This window comes from Uranotaenia lowii, chromosome 1 (assembly GCF_029784155.1).
Source record: "Uranotaenia lowii strain MFRU-FL chromosome 1, ASM2978415v1, whole genome shotgun sequence".
NCBI classification, from domain to species: Eukaryota; Metazoa; Arthropoda; class Insecta; order Diptera; family Culicidae; genus Uranotaenia; species Uranotaenia lowii.
Window position 1 is genome coordinate 196,075,915 of NC_073691.1, and position 23,714 is coordinate 196,099,628.

Below are 23,714 nucleotides of genomic sequence, written 5' to 3' on the forward strand. Positions count from 1 at the left end.
GAAAGTCAGAAAGTCAAAAAACCTGAAAGCCAGAAAGTCAGAAAGTCAGAAAGTCAGAAAGTCAGAAAGTCAGAAAGTCAGAAAGTCAGAAAGTCAGAAAGTCAGAAAGTCAGAAAGTAAGAAAGTCAAAAAGTCAGAAAGTCAGAAAGTCAGGAAGTCAGAAAGTCAGAAAGTCAGAAAGTCAGAAAGTCAGAAAATCAGAAAGTCAGAATGTCAGAAAGTCAGAAAGTCAGAAAGTCAGAAAGTCAGAAAGTCAGAAAGTCAGAAAGTCTGAAAGTCAGAAAGTCAGAAAGTCAGAAAGTCAGAAAGTCAGAAAGTCAGAAAGTCAGAAAGTCAGAAAGTCAGAAAGTCAGAAAGTCAGAAAGTCAGAAAGTCAGAAAGTCAGAAAGTCAGAAAGTCAGAAAGTCAGTAAGTCAGAAAGTCATAAAGTCAGAAAGTCAGAAAATCAGCAAGTCAGAAAGTCAGAAAGTCAGAAAGTCAAAAAGTCAGAAAGTCAGAAAGTCAGAAAGTCAGAAAGTCAGAAAGTCAGAAAGTCAGAAAGTCAGAAAGTCAGAAAGTCAGAAAGTCAGAAAGTCAGAAAGTCAGAAAGTCAGAAAGTCAGAAAGTCAGAAAGTTGGAAAGTCGAAAAGTCAGAAAGTCAGAAAAACAGAAAGTCAGAAAGAAAGAAAGTCAAAATGTCAGTAACTCAAAAAGTCAGAAAGCTAGAACGTCACAAAGTCAGATGGTCAGAAAGTTAGAAAGTCAAAAAGTCAGAAACTCAAAAAGTCAGAAAGTCAGAAAGTCAAAAAGTCGAAATGTCAGAGAGTCAGAAAGTCATAAAGTCAGAAAGTTAGAAAGTCAGAAAGTCAGAAATTTAGAAAGCCAAATGTCAGAAAGTCAAAAAGTCAAAAAGTCCGAAAGTCCGAAAGTCAGATTGTCAGAGTGTCAGAAAGTTGGAAAGTTAGGAAGGCTTAATTCAGGTAAAAAATGCTGAGAATCAGAATGACAAAAAGTCAGAAAGTCAGAAAGTGAGAAAGTCAGGAAGTCAAAACGACAGAAAGACAGAAAGGCAGAAAGTCAGCAAATCAAAAAGTCAAAAATTCAGAAAGTCAGAAAGTCAGAAAGTCAGAAAGTCAGAAAGTTAGAAAGTCAGAAAGTCAGAAAGTCAGAAAGTCAGAAAGTCAGAAAGTCAGAAAGTCAGAAAGTCAGAAAGTCAGAAAGTCAGAAAGTCAGAAAGTCAGAAAGTCAGAAAGTCAGAAAGTCAGAAAGTCAGAAAGTCAGAAAGTCAGAAATTCAGAAAGTCAGAAAGTCAGAAAGTCAGAAAGTCAGAAAGTCAGAAAGTCAGAAAGTCAGAAAGTAAGAAAGTCAGTATGTTTGAAAGTCAGAAAGTCAGAAAGTCAGAAAGTCGGGAAGTCATAAATTCAAAAAGTCAGAAAGTCTGAAAGTATGGAAATCAGAAAGTCAGAAAATAAGTAAATCCGAAAATCATTACAGAAAGTCAGAAAGTCAGAAAGTCAGAAAGCCAGAAATTTATTTGGCGAGAGAGTCAGAAAGTCAGAAAGTCAAAAAGTCAAATAGTTGGAAAGTCGGAAAAGCAGGAAGTCAGAAGGTCAGAAAGTCAGAAAGTCAAAAGGTCAGAATGTCAGAAAGTCAGGAAGGTAGAAATAAAATAAAAAATTCAGAAATTCAGAATGTCAGATAGTCAGAAAGTCAGAAAGTGAAAAAGTCAGATTGTCAGAGTCAGAAAGTCAGAAAATCAGAAAGTCAAAATTCAGATTGTCAGAAAGTAAAAAAATCGGAAAGTCAGAAAGTCAGAAAGTCAGAATGTCAGAAAGTCAGAAAGTCAGAAAGTCCGAAAGTCAGAAAGTCAGAAATTCAGAAAGTCCGAAAGTCAGATAGTCAGAAAGTCAGAAAGTCAGAAAATCAGAAAGTTGGAAAGCCAGAAATTCTGAAAGTCAGAAAGTCAGTTCTTAAGAAATGCAAAAATTCAGCAAGACAGAAAGTCATAAAGTAATTTAGTCAGAAAGTCAGAAATTCAGAAAGTCAGAAATTCAGAAAGTCAGAAAAACAGAATGTCAGAAAGTCAGAAATCAAGAAAGTCAGGAAGTTAGAAAGTCAGAATATCAGAAAGTCAGAAAGTAAGAAAGTCGAAAATCCAGAAATTCAGAAAGTTAAAAAATCAAAAAATTCAGGACGTCAGATAGTCAGAAAGTCAGAAAGTCAAGAAGTCGGAAAGTGAGAAAATCAGGAAGCCAAATGGTTAGATAGTCAGTAAGTAAGAACATCAGAAAGTCATAAAATTTAAAATTTAGATTGTGATTAAGTCGCAACTGCACAATTCATGATATTGCCAAAAAGTTTTTCATTCATCAATTGTACTTCTCCAATACTTCTCAATCTGATCAAATTCTTTGGTCAGTCTTCAGGTTCAAAATCCTTTAAATGCTTGGCTCATTGAATGGCAAGAAAATTCTGTCCCCATTTTTTCTTGCTCAATCTCCATACAGAAAAGCACTACGAAAGCCGAAACCCACTTTATCCTTTAGCCATTATGTGATCCCCTTGAGGAGCAAGCAAGGAGAACAGCTGATCTAATAAAATTTCATATGACTATTTATACTTGCATCTGTGTGCAAATTTGGGGTGCTTCCATATGCTCGAATTTCTTGAATACTGCTTATCTGGGTCTTCATGGTCTGCCCCGGAGGATGCCAGCGATCTCGAAATCGACGACATTCGCTTCCTTGGCATTTCTCGAAAGGGGGGAAAACCAGCAGCAGCTGAGTCAAGTGTGCAAAAATATTGCACGAAATTCGAACAATATGGAAATTCTATGGAGCCAGTACCATCTTCGGTATTTTGTTTCCCCCAAAGACTCGAGACCGGAGAATTTCTGTGACCTTTGGCGTCTTGTTCTTTCAATTTCTTCGAGGAGCCGCTGCATTCAGTAGTTTGGATAGAGCCAAAATTGAAGGAAAACTTGGGAAAGTGTGTTTGCCTCTTGGCATGGCCCCAATTGAGATCAGGGTGCGACTTTCCAAGATGGCAAAGAATTGCACACTATTGGTTTTTGACTCCAAATGGAAGAGCACGGCGATAGAAAACCATAAAGTGTTAAACATCTTTAATACTACAGATTGGATTTGGGCAATGCCTTCGCTTGATTCTGTAACCTAGATTTTTTTTATTCTTGTAAAACAGATTTGTTTTCGTTTATGAAAAATTATTAATGAAGCCACTTGAGTTGTTGATAAGCTAATAAATATGTTCCCGGTTGAGTTTTCAGTCTACTCTCTGGAGCCACTTCAAAATACTAAAAAACGAACGTATTCATTTGCAAGTGGAGCAAATGTAAATGTTTGTTTATCAGATTTTACAGTGGCTCCAGAGAGTGGTGGCTCGTAATGTGAAAACAATAAAAACTCCTAAATCAATTTTAAAAAATTCAGCACTAGCCCAAACTCACAATTAAATTACAAATTGGTGCATTGTTCTGAAAGTCACTCGTTACAACGACAAACAACGAAACTTCCATTAACCCGAGGGCGGCTGTTCAAAGACGACTCAGCTATAGGAGGGCAAGTTTTTGTCCGGCAGCAACAGAAACCGGAGTTCATTGTTGCCAATTCCCACTTGAGACCGGGTCAGGTTCATTTGCTTTGCCCGACTTCCCCTTCGAGTCACCCGAGAAAAGGGACACTTTGCGCTTCAACGATTCACACTTTATTCGATTCAGTGAAAACTATGCTGCTGCTACTGTAGAAACACTCCCTTTTCGCCTTCTTCTCCCTTCTTATTGGTGTATGTTTCGAGAGGAATCAAAATTGTTTGTCTCTTTGCTGGACAGGAAGTCGTTCAATTTTTCTTTTTTCTTCTCTGTTTTCAGTTTCTTTTGCCTTTCTGACATGGAAGCAATTGACAAGGATTTCAATCTCAAAAGGACAAACTGGTGGACAAACAAAGTACAATGGATGCTGGGTGCAAGATTTGTTTTTCTTTTTGTGTCTTCTTTGTTCACATTTTTTTGAATGATTTTGTTTCTTCTATCAAATTGTGACTGTCTCATTATCGTAAAACAATTGACGAGGGTGGGCCGAACAAGTTCTTGATGATTGTACCTGGTTTGATTGTTTTGTTAGAAAAAGCTCAAGTTTGGTTCAAATTAAATAAACATCGAAGATATCTTATTATCAAAAAGTATGCTGAAAATATGTGTTTGATCTATTTATTTTCATTTTGATCGTTTCCCATTAGCAAAAAGAATATCTTAAGGTTTTTACAAGTCAAATTGAGATGATTCTTACAAGACGATTGATATTATGCATTTTAATTGTATGGCGACTGTAACACCTTTCAAATGTTTTAACTTGGCAAAACTGAGTTAAACAAACTTTATTAATATAAAACATCCATAAGGGATTTTTAACTTTCTGACTTTCTGACTTTCTGACTATCGGACTTTCTGACTTTCTAACTTCTGATTTTCTGACTTTCTGACTTTCTGACTTTCTGACTTTCTGACTTTCAGACTTTCTGACTTTCTGACTTTCTGACTTTCTGACTTTCTGACTCTCTGACTTTCTGACTTTCCGACTTTTCAGCTTTCTGACATTCTGAGTTTCTGATTTTCTGACTTTCTGACTTTCTGACTTTCTGACTTTCTAACTTTCTGACTTTCTGACTTTCTGGCTTTCTGAATTTGAGACTTTCTGACTTTCTGACTTTCAGATTTTCTGACTTTCTGACTTTCTGAATTTCTGACAATCTGACCTTCTGACTTTCTGACCTTCTGACTTTCTGACCTTCTGACTTTCTGACATTCTGACATTCTGAATTTCTAACTTTCTGACTTTCTGACTTTCTGACTTTCTGACTTTCCGACTGAAATCCTTTGTGACTTTGTGACTTTCTGACTTTCTGACTTTTTTGCTTTCTGACTTTCTGACTTTCTGACTTCCTGACTTCCTGACTTCCTGACTTTCTGACTTTTTGACTTTCTGACATTCTGACTTTCTGTCTTTCTGACTTTCTGACTTTCTGTCTTTCTGTTTTTTTTTAAACTTTGTGGTATAGGAGTTTAAAAACTTTCAAAGAACGAACGCTAGAGATGAAAAATAATTCTGCACAACCATGTTGCCCCCCTTTTATGGTGTTCTACTAACGATAGATCAACTTGTATAACTAGAAATTTGAAGCTTCTCAAAATTTGTGTCCGCTTTCAACCAATCAAAAAACATTATCTCAGGATATATTCCTAGCCTAATATTGAAATTTTTGCGGGATGATTATTGAAAAATGAAACGTTCATGAGTTAAATTTTTGAAAATTCTCTCGACTCGATCAAATGTTACGCGAAGTACAATATATCAGGCTTGATCCATAAAATATTAGTTTTATTGAAATTCGAACGAATGACATTCGAAAATTATATTTTTTTCCGAAAACTTGAAAATCAGTTTTTTCAGTTTCTTTTATTTATTTTTTAAATATGGTGTTCAATTTTTAAATTTTGAAACAATCATTCATTCCATCTTTTTTTCATTCTTATTTTCGACAGAAATTTATTGATTGGTTAGGTGGATGGGTGGAAAAAATGTTGTTCGCACAAATCGTTTGAAATTCTAAAAAAAATCGCATTTCTCATTTCAAGGCTACATTTTTTTACTTCGCGTACCTTTTGATTGAACCGATAGAACTTTTCAAGAACTTATCCCATTTTATAATTTTTTTTAACAATCAATCTGCGAAATTTAAAAAAGGCGTTTCGTTACTTCTGAAATATTGCAGTTGAAAGTCGAATTAGTCCCATTTTTGTAGGATTTCTGTACCTCAGATTAAAAATAACTTCAATTTTCGCAAGATAAGAAAAGGATAGTTGATCTGAATGGAAAAGAATATTTGAACTTAAAACATCATCAGAGTAAAAAGTTATAATTACAGTGCGCATGCACTCCATTTTCAATGACTTATGACCTGCACTGTATACTTTCAGCCAAAGTTGATCACATGAAGGAATAAAACTTGGATATTTCAAATTTGTTTTAAGAACTTGAATATTCAATAAAACTTCCATCTTTATAGACTTGATACTCTGGAATCGACAAATTTTGAAGTTTAGAGCAAGTTGAAAGAAAGGAACCGATTTTTCTGAATAATTTTCAACTGCTGTTTGTGATAATCTACCAGGATGGATATAAGCTTTAGAATTAAAGTCTTCAATTATTTTATACATTCAAAACAGAATAGTTTTCATCTTGAAAATGTTTATTGTACGATAAAAAATCATTTAAATTTTCCTGTCTTATCCAGAATTCTATACTTTCTTCATACTCAAATTCGAGAATGTTTTAATTGTAGTGTAAAATTTCATGAGAAACTTTTAAGATTCCGGTAAAAAATTAGAAATTTTAATTATCTGGAAGCAATTTGAAGATTATCGATAGTAATTTGCAACGGTTGAAGAGCTCAAGGATCGTTTAACAGTACCAGAATGAAATGCTAAGATTAACACGAGTTGTCTAGTCTCGTACTTTATAAACGTTGAAAAAAATGCTACTTACTTTGAGAAAATAAACAACACATTTCAATGATTTTGAATTGGAATCGATTAAAATTTAAGCTGATTTTAATTTTTTTCAATGTAAATCAGTGATTATTTTTTTAAAAAAGCGGGACATTTGAGAAAAAAAGCAGGACAGCGAGATATTTAACAAAAAAAGCGGGACATGTCTCGCTTTTTCTGGACGGTTGGCAACCCTAGCATAATTATTCTCTTGAAGACAATTCTCCTTGTTAACTTGTCCTTTTATAGTTACTCCAGTGATGGAAACTTTAGTCTTCATTCAACAGCCAAATTAACAATTGTCAAATATGCAATTGCTTGCATAATCATCAATTTGCGGGCCTATCTGGAGCATTCCTCCTAAGGTTTGCAAGGTAATATTACTCCGACACAATAATTCCCATCCCCACTGTATCTTCGATCGCAGATCCAGTTTCTTCGTATGCAAACCGAATAGTATCATCGAATCAGAGTTTACGCCGTACTTTCTCCTTATACTACCAGAATGCAGGTGGAATGCGCACCAAAACCGCTGCTTTTAACAACGCCCTTGCCGCAAGTGATCATGATTGTATTTTGATCACAGAAACCTGGTTAAATGAAAACATTCACAACAGCGGACTAACGGCAAACTACACTATATTCCGTTGTGATCGTACCTCTGAAACGAGTTATGCTCAACGAGGAGGTGGAGTGATGATTGCCGTAAAACAAGAACTTATTGCATCCTCTCTTACAATCGAAAACTGCGAACATTTGGAACAAACCGTTGTTAATGTCATTACTGGCTCTAATTTTTTATTCCTGTGCTGCATATACCTTCGACCTAACAGCAGCCTCCGAAATTATGAAAGCCATTTCACTGCCGTCCAAGAAATCATGAGCTTAGCTTCTCTTCGTGACACAGTCATCGTTGTCGGTGATTATAATCTCCCACACCTCCAGTGGTCCTTTGACCACGATGTAAACAATTTACTACCGTCGAATCCATCGTCCGAAGCTGAAATTGCTCTAACTGAAAGGATTCTTTCTGCAGGTATGCATCAAATTTGTTGTATACCGAACGCCAATATGCGGTTTTTGACCTCGTTTTTTCAAATAATCCCGAAAACCTGAACTTTTTTGAGTCTCCTGTTTCGATTATTCCTACGGATCGTCATCATAAACCATACACTATATGCCTTGAAATCGTCGATCATGTGTGTGATCAGGAAGAACCTGTTGGAGAGTTTGATTTCGATTTCAATAAATGCGATTACGGTCTTGTTACTGCTGTGCTCAATTCGATAGATTGGAATTCTCTTGAAGCTGCCAACAATGTGGATTCCGCTCTGAATGTTTTCTATGAAAAACTCTACTCGGTTTTAAGACAAAACATTCCCTTGAAACGCCCGAAGAGTTTCAAACCAATAAAGCACGAGTGGTGGAACTCCGATCTAAGACGGCTATGAAATCAGCTACGAAAGGCACGTAAAAGTTTGAACAAGAATCGTTCTGAAAATCGCAGATGCCATTTGAGATCCCTAGAGAATGAATTCAAAAACCTGAACGATCTGCTCTTCCGCCAACACATTTCTCAGCTTCAACAAGACCTCAAACGTGATCCATCGTAATTTTGGAAACATTTTAATCGAAAAAATCGGAACGCATCTATTCCTGCAGACATTAGGTTTAATGGAGTCACTGTCTCTAACTCGACTGAATCGGCTAATATGTTCGCTGATTTCTTCCAAAGTATATATTGTCTAGCTAGTACTGACTCTGACAGCAACTACATCGCTTCTATTCAATCGTACGATATCAACTTGCTTTTACCGTGCTTCACTGAGCAGGATATCTACGAACAATTGTCTTCGCTTGACCCAACTAAAGGTTCTGGTCCAGTTCGCATACTAGGATTGTTCGATCTTCGGGAAAAGATCGATCTGCAAGATCGATTCAGATGAACGGTTCTGGGATCGATCCATCTAAATAATCGGAGCTTGAAGATCGATCTCCGATTAATCGATCTTTTCCATTTGTAACAAGAGGAAACTGCTTTTTATTAAAAAATATGCAAAAAAAGACACGAAATTTCAAATTTGTATAATCCTTCTACATATGGAAAAAAAAATTTAGCCGCTTTTATGTAAGGTGAACGGAAGTAAGTGTTTAAAATCAACACCAATCAAAATCCAAAAATCTCGGAATAGCTTTGATATTTTTAAGAAATTTTCTGACAAGAAATATTCAAGAGATTAAAAGAAATTATTTCAAGGTATTTTTATTAAGATTGTCTAATGTATATGAGAGTTATCAAACAAAATATGCAGAAGAAAGTCAAAAAACAAATTAATTATTTGAAAAAAAAGTAATTTTTAGAAAAATCACTGTTATTTCTTAAGATTAGCAAATTCTTGCAAATTTGTTATTCTAAATCAATCACAAACACCTTTCTGCGCTCAATTCACAAGGTTTAAAAATAATTTGCAAAATTGTATTCAAATAAATTGAAAATTTCTAAAAAAAATTTTCAACTGATCATGAATGCTAAAAAAAATTGCCTCGACCAGGAATCGAACTCGAGTTTTCTGATTATCTCTCCGACACATTACCAATAGGTAAATCGTCAGATGTAAATAAGTGAAGTGTATAATTCAGTTGACTTCATCAAATTAAATTCGCTGCTAGATTCTACGGCAGGAATTGCTCATCTTGCTCCGATTGGTGGTGCCTATGGTGCCCCTACAGTGACTGAATTTCAGATTTCGGCACAAACATTTAAAATGCATTTTTAAACGTTTATGTCTACTTTTTTCAAGTTTCATTCAGTTAGGAAATTGACTTTTTTAGTGTCTGAACACGAAACAATGATGTTACTCATATATTATAGCTGTTTTCTATGGTTAAATAAGCGCCCTCTTTTATGTGGCCATTATGCTCTTATTTCTCCTAAATGAGAAAAAAAGATCGAAAGATCGAATCGAAAATAAACTGATCTAATCGATCTTTTCCTGACCGAAGAATCGATCCAAAAAATCGAAAATCGAAGTGGAAAAGATCGATCCTCCAAGGATCGATCCAAGATCGACCAATCCTATCGCATACCCACCACTTTTTTTAAACTTTGCGCAGCACCGTTAGCTTCCCCGATTTGTAGTATAATAAACCGGTCACTATCGGAAAGATCGTTTCCCAGAGCATGGAAAGTTGCGTCCATCTCACCGATTCACAAATCAGGAAATATTAACTGCGTAGATAATTACCAACTTGTATCAATCTTGAACTCAATATATGCCGCTGCAAAACCTTTTATATCTGAGGCTCAACATGGTTTTATGAAGCGAGGATCAACCGTAACCAATCTGATGTGCTATGTAAGCTCTTTGAGTAACAGCATGGAGAAAGGTTTTCAAGTGGACTCTGTTTATATAGACTTCGCAAAAGCGTTTGACCGTGTCCCGCACAAAATACTTGTAGCTGGATCAGCTAGGTTTTCCTGAATGGGCGCTTGAATGGATTGAGTCATTAGACTGAGTCGATTTGGGGTCATTTTGGAACTTACCAAACCTTGGGGTCTTAAAAGCTTCGTCTTGGTCCAAAACTCATCCATGATTTTTTGCAGAATTTTTAAGAAACGTTTACATGAGTAAATTTGAACTTTTAGGTTTGTATGGGAAAATTGAATTTTTTGTACTGAAAAATCAACATCGTTTTTGTTTTGTCTGTGGAACCGAGCCAGCTGATGGTTTTTGTGCCATTTTACAAAATTCCTAAGGGAAATTTTTCGCTGAACAACTTTGTCGAAGACCTTAACTTTGTATCTAATTAGGCAAAAAAGTTATTGGCAGTTTAATAGGGGTATGTATTTTCGCATTGATAAACATTAAATTCAATTGACATCACTGCATGGTGCCTACACACAAAAAAAAGCATAGTAAAATTACTAAATCCGTGGTTTAAATGAACAACACGCAACCATATTTTTGAGTCAATAATGTTTTCTTCTTGATATTACCATGCGCATAATAGTTTTACTTTGTGTTTATTTTGGCTGCACATAGTAATTTCGACTACGTTCATAGTAAAATTGTCAATGAAATCATGGGTTTGTTTTTCATTCTGCATAGTAAAATTGACATGTTTCATGATAATACTATGATATGTTATGATATAAATAAGTACAAGTTCCTTGAATTGACAACCAAATTACCATGCACCATGGTATAACTATATTGAAGTACGATAGAATAAACACTCTTTGTGATTTTTTCGAGATCTTGAATAAATTTATTTTGAAGCAAATTACATTTTTACTCAATACAATGAGGTGCTTAGAACTATGATAATTTATTTTTATGCCCTGAAAAAAATAATAAACAAAAAATTAATTAATGAGCAATTCAAAGTTTGGTAAATGTTCTACTTACGCTGGAATTGATTTGGATGTATTGGCAGTCATTTTGAGGCCAACGATCCAGGAAGGGGGCAAGGTTATTCTCCTGGAAACTGCGATTCTCCCGTCAATCTTCAGTGGCTGGTCAGAAGAGAGGTCCCCACGGCCGGGGAATCCGCGATGCATCAGATGAAACAGCTTAAAATAAATCAAAAGAAATATCTACAAAAATGGATCGGTATATGTTTATTAAATAGTAACGAAAAAAAAAAACACAATATTACTCACCTGGGAGACTGCGTAGCCCGACCCGACAAAAGTGCTGATTCTATTTCACACACCCAGTGCGCCGGTCACCAGGTTGGTTGGAACAGTAATTATCCCATTTACGTACCCGCGAAAAAAATTTTCCGCGTTCCGAAAATCATGACCGGCTGAAACAAACACTCAAACGTTGCACATAGGTAAAATTACTATGAATTTCTGATGAGCATAGTATTTTTGACAACACAAATGACGATGTTTCAACATTAGCATGAGCATAGTTATTTCAAGAACACGAATCGTGTAATATCAGAATATCATGCGCATGGTAATTTTGACACGCGGAAATAACTATGAGCTGTCAAAGTTCGCATAGTAAAAATACTATGTCATAGTATTATCGCCCAGAATTTTGGTAGAAAATACTAAATCATGGTCGAAAATACTAAATGATGGATATAGTAAAATTAACATGACTCTGTATTTGAAAAACCCATGCAATTTTTTTCCGTGTATCGAGGTATTGCATGACTACTTTTCATGCTATACTTCGCAAGGCTCCAGCAGTGATGTCAATTGAATTTAATGTTTATCAATGCGAAAAGACATACCCCTATTAAACTACTAATAACTTTTTTGACTAATAAGATACAAAGTTAAGGTCTTCGACAAAGTTGTTCAGCAGAAAATTTCCCTTAGGAATTTTATAAATTGGCACAAAAACCATCAGCTGGCTCGGTTCCACAGACAAAACAAAAACGATGTTGATTTTTCAGTACAAAAAATTCAATTTTCCCATACAAACCTAAAAGTTCAAATTTACTCATGTAAACGTTTCTTAAAAATTCTGCAAAAAATCATGGATGAGTTTTGGACCAAGACGAAGCTTTTAAGACCCCAGGGTTTGGTAAATTCGAATATGACCCCAAATCGACTCAGTCTATTGAGTCATACCTCACGGACCTGCGTGCCTTCACGAAAATTAAAAACTCGCGCTCGGAAACGTTTGCCATCCCATCTGGAGTTCCTCAGGGGAGTCACCTTGGACCGCTTCTCTTCATAATCTCGCCCTGCAAGCGGACATCGCTACATTAGAGAGCTGGTGTCAGATGAACGGAATGCAAGCAAATGCGAAAAAGTGCAAGATCATTAATTTTACCCGATCAAAAAATGTTAGAAATTTTGATTACCAGCTATCCGGCCTCTGTTTGGAAAATACAAAATCTATTCTTGATCTAGGGATTAAAATCGACAACAGGCTCACTTTTGCCGAGCACATAACGCTAACCGTGGCAAATGGATTTGCAGAACTTGGGTTTCTTCGCCGAAACACAAGGGTTTTTGACGACATATATGCACTGAAAGCCATCTACTGCTCGTCCGTTCGTAGTATGATGGAGTATGCTGTCCAGGTGTGGGCTCCCTCTCAGAGCACTCAATGCTTCCGCCTCGAACGAGTTCAACGTAGCTTCGTAAGATACGCTCTCCGGCGTCTTCCCTGGAATGACCCGCTACGACTCCCGCCTTATGAGCAAAGGTGTGCTCTGATAGGCCTAACTACACTAGAAAAGCGTCGTATTGAACTGCAGCAACCCACCGTGTTGACTCCGCATACATACTGCAACGTGTCAATATATATGTTTCCACGAGGACACTTCGGCGACGTCAGTTCCTATGGATACCCTATCACCGTACTGTATATGGCCGGAACCATCCAATTGATAAATGTTGTGAAAGTTTTAACTCAGTGTGTCATTTGTTTGATTTTAATATGTGTAAACGTAGGTTTAAATTAGTTTTAAGCAGAGTTTCTTAGGCTTAAGCAACTAGTCTGTACGGTTACACAACCAAAGACGTAAATAAATAAATAAATATTTCTAACTTTTGTCCATATGGAATTTGCATCGTGACTGTTCAGAGTTATTTTTCCTTCTTGGCGTTGCTTCTTGGATAACTTTCCAATGCCTGTACCAATCCCGACGAAAATTTAACCAATAGATAAACAAACCATACAGATCAAAATGCTGTCATCAGTTTCTCAGTACAAAAAATGGTGCTGCTGAAATTAAATAAAACGACCCGATAATAAGTGGTACAAGCCTTTCCAGCCTTCCAAGGCAATACTTTATCTGATATGGCGACCGTCATATATCAGTTCATCATATAACAAGTTTTAGGTTCGTCGATCATTAGCCATGCCCGATTTTGTTAAGTGTTTATCCTAAGACTATAAGAAATTGATTCGATTGCGTACTTTTATTGATGATCCTCAACCCTTATCCGCTCTTGAGTGTATGACATTATTGGAAGTTTGACAGCTTGTAACTTTTTTCGGGTTTATACAAATAAAAAAAAATCTTCTGATACACTCAACAAATTCATGAAATTGAAAATTTTGAATCATTTTTTTTTATGGGCAGCTCCCTTTTCAGACCTTTTGTGTCAATTTGATATTCCTCGTTTAAAATCGTTCTCTCTTATTTCTCAGCCGATTTTTATAGAACAAACAGTTTTGAAGTTCTTGTAACATAAATCAAATTTGTTCTCGGACAATATTCAGATACAAAACTTAATTTTTCCGTTATTCAAAGTATAAGAAAAAACATGCTTCGGAAAAAGACTGTAGATTAGTGTAGATCAGCTAGGGAATGCTAAAACAATTTTACTCAGTGTTCAAAAAAGCTAAAGTTAGAAGTTATACGTAGCACACAGGGATATATTTTTGGAAATTTTTATATTTTTATATAATCACCACAACAAATGTAAAAAAATGGAATGAAAACCATATGAAGGAATCGGTAAGAAACTGTCTTTCTTGCAAATATAATTTAATTGCAAAAATCTTGCGCGAAAATACTCAAAATCCAGAGCATAGGTGAATTTAAGTGCAAGAAAATCTGAGAACTTGCAAATTGGCGATCTAAAAATGACAAAAAATGTGCCAAAGACGTTAACTTTTCAATTCTTTTTACAAAATTCATCTGGTGTGACTTATACAATTTTTACGGTCTATTGATTTAAAAGCACGGTTTTAACACCACTTTTTGTAATTTTTTGATAATGATCCCTCAAAATTTGAAAAAAAAATACATTCTAGTGCACAACATAAAGCTGTTAAGCTGTCAGTTTTTTTGGACGCTAAGTGATTTTTTGGCATTCCGTAGCTGATTGACAGATTTTTTTTCCGAAGCATGTTTTTCCGATTTTTTCTCAGACTTAAAATAACGGAAATCTGAAGTGCTGTAGGTGAACATTGTCTTAAAAACATATTTGAGTTACGTTCCAAGGTTTCCAAAACTATATTTTTTTTTAAATCTGTAGACAAACAAGAGAGATATATTGGTTTTAGTCAGGAGTGTAAAATTGACCCTCCAGGTACTGTAACGGGTAAAAATTTCTGGGACGGATGAGAGTCAATGTTATATGAATATGACACACGTAAATGTTCGGATTTATTCTGTGAAAGTCTATATATATATAGAAACACCCAGAAAACCTCATGCTAAGATCCTCAATTCAAATTAAGTCCAATAACGTTTATCAATATTGAAAGCTCTAGCCTTCGCTGAAACACCAAAACAAAATTCAATGCCAAGTTAAATTAAAGTGCATAATAGTCTAAGGAATTTCATATGTGATAAATTACGTTAACTTTTCAATCCTTTTACAAAATTCTTCTGGTGTGACTTACACAACTTTTACGGTCCATTGATTAAATTGATCATTATCGGCCAAAATTTAAAAAAAAAAATACATTCTTGTTCGCAACATAAAGCTGTTAAGCTGTCAGTTTTATTGGACACTAATTGATTTTGTTTTTGGCATTCCGTAGCTGATCTATAGACTTTTTTTTCCGAAGTATTTTTTTTTCGTTTTTTTTCTCACACTTAAAATAACAGAAAGCTGAAGTGTTTTAGGTGAATATTGTCTGATAAACATATTTGAGTTACGTTCCGAGGCTTCAAAAATTATAATTTTTTAAAAAATCTGTTAACAAACAAGAGAGTTATATTGGTTTTATTCAGGAGTGTCAAATTGACCCTCCAGGTACTGTAACGGGTAAAAATGTCTGGGATGGATTAGGGTCAATGTTATATGAATATGACACACGTAAATGTTTGGACTTATTCTGTAAAGTCTCTATATAAAAACACCCGGAAAACTTCATGCTAAGATCCTCAATTCAAATTAAGTCCAATAACGTTTATCAATATTGAAGGCTCTAGCTTTCGTTGAAACACCAAGACAAATTCGATCTTAAAATTTCCGCTCAGCACCACACCATTATTGCAATAAAAGGGGAAAAATATGCCTTTCATGAAAATCGTTCCCAGTCGGATGCATTCCGGTTAGAAGAGATCCTTTCCCGAAAGCCCATTGAGGTGTTCAGGATTATCGCGCGAATGAACAAGCTCGCTCATACTAGACTATAATAACAGCAACAACAAAAGGAAAATTGTGCCACCAGCTAGCAAGTTAGTAAGCAAAGTTGCAAAACCGGTCTCCGGCAACATTCCAGTCACGAAACTTTCGAATCTATTGTGTATGTATGGTGGTCGATTCATGTCCTCGTTGTTTCGTTGTTGTTTTGTTGTTCGGCGCTTATTGTTGCTGGGTAAGCTTTTATCGCCTTGGTGTGCCACTTGACTCGGAACAATACAAATGTTGGGCACCTGCTGCCTGAGATGCCCGTTTTCTGGAACAGCCCCATTTGGGCGCCATAACAGGTGTGTCCTATGCTCGTGTGTGTGCGGGGGTGTTTTTTTTCTCGATTCTTGCAGAAATGCAACGGACTTTTATGGCTCCGTGCGGATGGCAATTCTTCTTTTATTTCAACCGAGAGCGATTGTTTCTACTTCCTGCCCCGGGAGGGAGCAATACTCCGGGAAAAAAGAAAATGAATGCAAAAGACGAAGAAGGCAAAAAAGAGTTCACTGTCGATCGAACAATGTGCTTTTGTGTGTTTTAGTGGATGCGGGAAAAAAACATTCCGGCTGCAAGTTTAATCGTGCTTGAACAAATTTTCTATTCATTATACGATTATTTTTGTACGCTTTCCAGCCACTTAGATCAGTTTCCAGGGGTCTGGTAGGCAGCCATTCATTCGATGCACTGATGAGGAACACTATTCATCCTTCGATCCACCCCAGGGTTGGATTTTAGGAGGCTGCTTTTCCTGGGCACTCTACCTCAAATTTATCGATGAGCATTCACCTTAGGTAGCCAAAAATAATTCAAAGGTAAAAGTTCACATAAAGTAGCAAATGCTGTCCGATAAAGGAAAGTTGAATCAAAAAAGTGTTTGTGCCATTTTATAAATTAATTAAAGGAAATTTTTCGCTGAACAATGGGACATATCATTAAACGACACTACATTAGAGTGTCCGTCCCGGGATTTCCCGGGAATTTGAAAAAATCGGGAATTCCCGGTTCCCGGAAATCTCAGTTTCATTCCCGGGAATTCCCAACATGTATGAATTTTTTTCTCTGGAAAAGCCTGGAAGCCTCCGGAATCGTTTTTATTGTTCTTTTTGAAAATTTAGTCATACAAAACTCATTGAGAATATGCCAAGTAAGCCAATCTATTAAAAACCTATTAAAATTTTATGATTTTTTTTTTAATAAGATTGCCTTTGTTTTTTAATCCTGATGTTTTTTGTTCTGAAAACAAAATCTTCTAGCTTTTGAAAATAAATTTGAAAAAAAAATAACATAGTTTCCACCTTCTGTCTTTTCTAGGACGCAATATTTCAATTGAAAGCTACAAATTAATTAGAGCTTTACATTTTAAAGTTTGAAACCATCTATTGAAAAATTATAAACGTTTTATTAATTTTCATTGTATAAATTGAAATTTTTCATTCCTGATTTTTGATTAATCTTTAGAAAGTTTGAAAAATGATTCGAAGTAACAACTTTAAACTAAAATTCGAATTCGCAAAGTTAACTAAATAAGTATAATCTTTGTGCTTTCAATATTTACAACAAAACCTGGAATTCATTTTTTTTTTTCATTTTATAAGATTCTTATTGATCATTCACGAAATCACCCATTTCCAAATTGTCAGTTTAGTTGATTTTGTTGTTTCATTAATATACATATAAAACTGTTAATTTGAACCTAAGAAATTAACTTTATGTGGTTTTTATTTTAATAACTTTAAGAAGGTTTTAATTAAGACTTTGATCACCGGCACTCTTGAAATCAAATTAAATATTTTCTTCTTTTTAACAAAAAAAATCAGTTATCAACTATTGAATAAATTCTCCTTAGTTCATAATGTTTTTTTTCCTAATCAAGAATTTACATTTTTAATCTTATACATTTTATTTTCTTTTAAATTCAAGATACTGCAGCGGTATATTTTTATCAATCCTTGAATTGAAAATGAAGAAATGTTAACCAAGATGAATAATAAGTAACATTCTTTATCATTTTTCTTACAATTTTTAATCATTTTTATTTCAGAATACAGATTTTCTTCCAATCTGGTGTTTTATTTTATGTATTCTATTCCTGAGCCTGAGTTCTTCCGCTTAAAAATTTATTCGAATTTTTGATTCGTATTCTTTTTCTGGTGTTCCGGAAATTTCGAAATCAAATTTGACAACAAGACTGCTTATAATTTATTAAAAGTAAATTTCTGGCTTAGAATAAGGATCATCATTTTGAATAATTTGTCAATGACTTATCGGAATTAGCATTGATTTGAAACATTCATTCTGATTTGTGTTGATTTATTTTATCAGAAAATATTTATTATTTTTGGAGTTTGTCTCATACATAATCATAAGTAAAAGAATGGTGTTAGAAATTATCTACCTTATTTATTGTGTATTACAACGTCATTTTGGCGATACCTTTGCATTGTTTTTGTGTAGTTTCTTTGTTTCGTTCGATTGTAATTTTTTTTTGTAATTTTTTAACATTTCGCGTAATTTTTTGTGTTTTTTATTTTCTTGTTCAAATTTTGTGCCATTTTCAGATGATTCCCCATTCTGATCTGTTTTAGGTAATGTGGTACCATTTTTGTGCCGTTTGCAGAAAATTTTAGAGTTATTTTTGTTTCGTTTCTTTGTCATGTGAGCAAAAATGTGTTGTGATTTTTAGGTACCTTTTATAAGTTATTCTCAAATTTTTATGTTTATGTTTTCGACCGAAGATGCTGTATAGAATTTTAAATTTGGCTTTTTTCGGTCTTGGATGGAGATAAAAAACTATTGTTTTTGAAATACCCGGCGTTTCGGCCAGTTTTGGTGGTCTTTTTCAAGGGAACTAGAAGTTTTATTACAGAAATTGTGTTATGAGCGTTGTCATAACATAAAAAAAACAGCTTGGAACCACCACTGCAATGACGGATCACATCATAACAACAACACACAGGTTCGAACACAGCAGAACGAAGATTATAGACAGTGCACAACATAAACAAACCCTACGTGTGTTAGAAATGTGCCATATCACCAACACAGAAAACACGGTGAATTTTAAAATGCACGGTGAATATTATATGCAGTTAAAACATTCATAACAATGAAAAATAGCAATAGAACAGGTACCAATACACATAGCCCAGACACTAGAAACCAAAGCTCAATTTCTCTTACACAAACTCAATCAGAAAGCTTAAGTTCTAATAATACCCACATTCTTCACACTTCATACTAATTCATACTCATACTCCATCTTAATTCAAATTGAACGTTTACAGTGCGACCATAGTGACACGGATGAGAAAAAATCTTTTCCATCCGGTGAAAAACGTAAGAAATTTAGAATTTTAATGAATGTATGTATGAGTGAACATAAACCGATAACAACACTCCATTTATAACAGACGAGCAGCAATCAATGGACACCTAGCCGTTGGACAAAAACGAATTCGACAAAAACAAACAGACAGCAAAGTGAGTCACACACTACTTTTTATAAATATTTAACAACGCTCATAACACAATTTCTGTAAAAAAAAAATTCTAATTCCCTTGAAAAAGACCATCAAAACTGGTCGAAACGTCGGGTATTTCAAGAACAATAGTTGTTTGATCTACATCCAAGACCGAAAAAAGCCAAATTTAAAATTCAAGTTTTTATTTTTGTAAATTTTTGGTCAATAATTTGGTTGTTTGCGTTTTTTCAAGTTGTTATTATGTCATTTATAAAACCTTTTTTGTCGATTTTTAGGTTTTATGGTGTCACTTTGTTATTTTTTTACGATTTGTTCCATTTGAGTGTTAAGTTTTTGTCAATTTTAAACATTTTGCGTTATTTTTGTTCTTTTTTCGTTTCATTTTTGAAACAGTTTGCAGTAGTTTGTTTTCGCCTTAGGGCTACGTTAGGATCAATCTTGTGTCGTTTTTCTATCATTATTGACCCGTTCTAGCACCATTATTACATATTTGTGATAATTAAATTAAATTTTAACGTTAATTTGTGTGATTTTTATGTGGTTTAGTGTCGCTTTTATTTAATTTTTGTTCCATTTTATATGTTAATTTTGTATCATAATGGCATCATTTATATGTAATATAATGTTAATTTGGTATTTCTTTTGTGCCAGTTTAGTTCTTTTTTTTTGTTGTGTTATTTACATCATTTCGTGATATTTTTATGTTATTTCAATGGGCTTTTTTGTGACTTTTAACGATAATTTCGAGCATTGTTTGTGCGATATTTGTGTTTTCGTGTTATTTTTTTTTATTAAAGTAATTTTTAATGTTCCTGATGACATTTTTGTTAATTTTTTCGTGCCATTTTTGTTACACTATTGGGTGATTAATGCGTAAATTTGACGTTTTGGAAATTTTTCAAGGGTTTAGTTCTTTTGTATTGGGAACTGATTTTGGAAGATTTAGACGTCCTGAATCAAACCAGATCGTCAGATTTTCTCTACTTCGTCTAGTTTTGGAGATTTGGCCAGGGAAAAATTTAAAAATTGATCAGTATTGAGTAAAATTGATCTTTGAGAGCTTACTTTTAAAGTTGTTGTTATGACCTGTTTTTAACCTTTTTTTATTGTCGAGTTTCAGTTTATTTGACGTCACTTCTGACCATTTTTTTGTTTTTGTTCTTACAATATTATTGTGGTAATTTTTGTTTCATTGTCGTGAAATTGTTTTTGACAAATTGAAACATTTTGCGTTATTTTATTGATTCTTCGTATCATTTTTGGGACATTTTGGATTAATTTGATTTTGCCTTTCTGCTTCTTGAAGATCAATCTTGATACATTCTTGTATCATTATTGTTCCGTTTTAGCGCCATTTCCATATATTTGTGAGAATTTGATTTAATTTTAACGTAAATTTGTGTGCATTTTGGGAAGTTTTTTGTTGCTATTATTAAATTTTTGTCCATTAAGCATGTTATTATTGTTTCATATGGGCGTTATTAATATGTAATATTACGTTAAATTTGTGTTCTTTTTGTGGCAGTTTTTTTTCTATATTTTCGTTTCATTTGTGTGTCAGCTTCGTTGCATATTTACGTCATTTCGTATTGAATGGATATTATTTTATTGGGCTAATTTGTGTGTCTTTTTCGTTAATTTCGTGCTTTTGTTGTTCCATTTTTGTGTTGGTGGGTTATATATTTTTCTAATATAATTTATTTTTAAATGATTCTGGTGACATTTTTGTTACGTTTTTCGTGTCTAATTTGTAGAATTTTTCACGTTTTGTAAATTACACAAAGGAACGGCAAAGGGTTTAGAAGATTTTGACGTCCTGAATTCAAAACATTCGTCACCGTTAGTGGCGATGAAACATTTTAAAATTGATCAGTATTGAGTAAAATCTTCAAAGATCTGATCAAACCGATAACACCGTTAATTTTCCGAATACCAAAATACCGGGTTTTCAATGTAGAAAAAAACAGACTTTTCGGAGAAATTTTGTTCATCCTGATAACAAGTCAATAGATAAACTTGTCATCGAAACAACATTGGAATTGAAAAACAATTATTTTTTTTTGAAATTTATTCATTACTAGCTGATCCCATACGAACTCCGTTTCGCTTTCAACTTGGAATATGTCATGAACAGTTTGTATGAAAGCCAATTGCCAAGCATTTTCCAGATGCACTTCTGAATTCATTGTTAAGTAATAATTGCAAAAATATTGGTCGATCACTTTGTCTGTCATTTGCTGCTAAATTAGAAATCAGAAATCCTTTGACCGTGCCAAAAAACCACGTGTATAAATTTTTACTCGATCATTGCATAACAACGCAATTATTGCCAAAAAGCTAAACCCCGTTCGGGGGCTTTTATACAATCTTTCATGACTGAAATCGATTGCCCTTCCCTCAAAACTCCCGTGTGCAAGTTTTTAAAGCAATCTATTGTATAATAACGTCAATATTGCTAAAAACACGGAAAAATTAATTTATATGGACGACCCGTTCGTCGACCCCTGGCAAAACATTTGACATCTGAAATCGGTTGCTCGTCCCTGAAAACTACCGTGTGCAAATTTTCATCCCAATCCGATTTAAAATAACGACGATATTGCAAAAATATCAAAAGGTTTATATGGACGACCCCCTTTACCGGCCCCTTACACTGAATTTAATACCTGAAATCCATTGCTCATCTCTCAAAACATCTCTCAATTTTCGTCTTAATCCGATGCATAATAACGACAATATCGCATCAACAGTGAATAGTTAATATGGACGACCCTTTTGGCCGACCCCTGATTTTAGTTTAAATAAGTGAAATTAGTTGTTTGTCCCTAATAACTCCTATGTGCAAACTTTCATCCCAATCCGATGTATAAATACGACATTATCACTAAGATACTGAAAATTTAATATAGACGACCCCTTCTGCCGGCCCCTTACCCTGAATTTGATACCTCAAATCGATTGCATGTCACTCAAAACTATCGTGTACCAATTTTCATCTGAATACGATGTATAATAACATCAATATCGCAAAAACAGCGTACAGTTAATATGGACGACCCCTTTGGCTGACCCCTTACACAAAATTTGACCCCTGAAATCGATTGGTCGTCTTTCAAAACACTTAGGTGCAAATTTTCAACACAATCCGACGAAAAATAACGTCAATATCGCAAAAACAATATTTGTCTTTTATGGACGACCCCCTTCAGAAGGGGTCATCCAAAAATTTGAAAACATTTTTCATCCTTCCTGGTTCTAATGAGCATCCATGCCAAATTTCAGACCTCTAGCTCTTAAGACGGCCGAGTCTATAGAGGACAAAAAAAACTTACAGAAATTGCTTTTTATATATATAGATTAACGTCATTTCGTGATATTTTTTTAATGGAATATTTTTGTGACTTTTTACCTTAATTTCGTGTTTCGGTTGTGCCATATTTGAAATTGTGTGTTATATTTTTTTTAATTTATGTTATTTTTCATTTTTTCTGATGACATTTTTGTTAAGTTTTTCGTGTCGTTTTTGTAAAATTGTCTTGTGATTATTGTGTAAAATTTTACGTTTTGAAAATTACTCAAGGGAACAGCACTTTTGATGTTTTTGTTTTAAAAACTGATTTTGAATGATCTTGACGTCCTGAATTCAAAACATTTGTTAGATTTTCTCTACCACCTCTAGTTTTGAAGATTTGGTAAGGGGAAATTTAGCAGTATTGAGTAAAATTGTTCTTTGAGAGCAAAAATACGTTGGTCTAAATTATTGTGTGACTATTGTGTAAAATTTGTCGTTTTAAAAATTTCTCAGAAAACAGCACTTTTAGTTCTTTTGTTTTGAAAACTGATTTTGGAAGATTTGGACGTCCTGAATTCAAACCTTTCATCAGATTTTCTCTAACACCTCTTATTTTGGAAATGTGATAAGGGAAAATGTATCAGTATTGAGTAAAATTGATCTTTAAGAGATAAAAATTAGGGTGGTCATACTTTTCAAGTAGTTGTTATGACTTTTTTTAAAACCTTTTCTCTGTCGATTTTCAGGTTATTTGGTGTCTGATCTGTGCTATTTATTTGTTATTTTCTTGCGATAGTAGATGTTTTGGTCAATTTGAAACATTTTGAGTAGTTTTTGTGTTTTATCGTATCATTTTTGGGACTTTTTTGAGTAGATTGTGTTTGCCTTTGTGCTACTTTAAGATCAATCTTGTGACATTCTTGAATCATAATTGTTCCGTTTTAACGCCTTTATTTATATATTTGTGATAATTTAATAAAATTTTTAAGAACATTTGTGTGATTTTTGGGTGGTTTTGTTTTCCTTTTGTTTTATTTTTGTTCCATTTTATGTGTTATTTTTGTATCATATTGGCGTCATTACTATGAAATATTATGTTTATTTTGTGTTCTTTTTGGTTCAGTTTAGTTATTTTTTGAGTTGTTTTTGTGTATTTTGTGTCAGTTTTAATTAAGCTCCGTTGTATACTTTCGTCATTTCTTGTTTATTTATGATTATTTAAATAAGCTTTATTTGTGTCTTTTCACGTTAATTTCGTGCTTTTTTTGTGCCATATTTGCGTTTGTGTGTTATATATATTTTTTTAAAGTTATTGTTTTAATGTTTCTAATG

At 34.1% G+C, this 23,714-nt stretch overlaps 1 protein-coding gene across 9 annotated transcripts in view; it reads right to left on the minus strand.

Moving 5' to 3' along the window:
- LOC129742447 (uncharacterized) overlaps window positions 1–23,714 on the minus strand; it is a 584,572-nt gene that overhangs the window by 134,366 nt on the left and 426,492 nt on the right. The window lies entirely within an intron of this gene.